This window comes from Engraulis encrasicolus, chromosome 22, assembly GCF_034702125.1.
Source record: "Engraulis encrasicolus isolate BLACKSEA-1 chromosome 22, IST_EnEncr_1.0, whole genome shotgun sequence".
NCBI lineage: Eukaryota > Metazoa > Chordata > Actinopteri > Clupeiformes > Engraulidae > Engraulis > Engraulis encrasicolus.
Window position 1 is genome coordinate 72,501 of NC_085878.1, and position 1,390 is coordinate 73,890.

General features: G+C 43.8%; 1 protein-coding gene across 2 annotated transcripts in view; it reads right to left on the bottom strand.

Moving 5' to 3' along the window:
• Window positions 1-19, bottom strand: part of LOC134439133 (thyroglobulin-like) — an 8,393-nt gene extending 8,374 nt beyond the window's left edge. The window contains exon 1 of one of the 2 annotated variants that reach the window (XM_063188986.1): window positions 1-18. This exon is cut by the window's left edge and continues 212 nt beyond it. The gene's annotated coding sequence lies outside the window, so the exon portion shown is untranslated. The other variant, XM_063188987.1, reaches the window with a different exon arrangement.
• Between the last annotated feature and the right edge of the window lie 1,371 nt (window positions 20-1,390).

A 1,390-nucleotide genomic window follows, 5' to 3' on the forward strand; every position in this document is an offset into this window, starting at 1 on the left:
TCGCTTCTGTGTTTCTGTTCCCCCACGAACGGAAAGTCCCCGGCCAGGGTCGAGGTGTCACGGCCGAGACGCAGTCAGTTCAGGTCGCGCGCTGATTGGTCTGCACGTGCAGCATCACTAGTTGGCGGCAGAAGCGCCATCCGAAGCTGCATTTCGAACGATCAGTTAGGAGCTGCCTGCGCGTGAAAACCACCGAACAACACCAGGAAAGGAGAACAGAGACGTGACTTAAGCTACTCTTTCACTTTGGGGAACTCTCTATTCGGTTGTTTTGTTTTGTTTAGGTACTTGTCTATGTGGACAGTTGCTGCCCAATAATACAATCAGGGACCCAAATGAATAGATAGCAAGAGGCAGGTGGCTTGTTCCAAATATTTATATATTTATTTTGCTGTTATTTTTTTTATTCTTTTTTTTAAATGTGTTGAACTCTCAAAAAGGTCAACAAAATAAAATAATTACAATATAGCTGGGCCAGCTCCTAGCCCTTGGGAGTAAAGTAAGTCATTCACAGTGGCCCAAAATGGTGTCCTGCACACAGCGAACAAAGAGGCATGCAGTTAGGCGGCAAACCCATGAAATGCATTGCACAGTAAACAGTTAGGATGCAACACTTGGCACTGCATACCTGGGGTGTATGTAGCCTACACATGCCATAAAAGGGCACACTTATACTGGCCAAACCCACACCTATACTGGTCAAACCCACACTGGCCACTGGGGTGAATGTACACACTTGGGGGGTCATGGCTACCTAGGGGGGAGCAGGCTACAACAAAGGACGATAAAAGGCAACTAATTCAAAAAACAAATGTGTGTTCTGTCGGTCTGTCTGTCTGGCTGGCTGTCTGTCTGCCTGTGGGCCTATCTGCCAGTCTGCCTGTCTGTATGTCTCTATGTCTCTCTCTCTGCTTGTATGTTTTTATACTGTCAGTGTTCATTCTCAGTAATTGAAATTTGAAAATTTAAACATTGAATGCTGTCGTCTTGGCCAGGTAGGCCTATAGGTCTAGCCTGACAATTTATTTTTTAATTTTTTTTAATTTAAAAAATGTGAATGTCTGTGCCTTGGTCTATGCTGAATAGATTGATCAAACCAAGTCAAGTCAATTTAAACATACCATTAGATCAACTAAAAAGTTCATAACATTAGAACATAGCAGCCTAACTTGGAAAAAAATATAAAATCCTGGAAGCACAGCTGAAGCATCCAGCACAACGTTTCCCTGGTAACACCATAGTCAGCCATAATGGCCACGTTTCATTGGTTCTCCCAGCTAAGGGACAAACATGGTCTGCCAATCAAATGACAGAAAAGAAGCATGTGGAACTACCCCTTCGTTATGGTCTGCCAAACCTTCAGGACCGGGCTGCATATAATACAATAAAT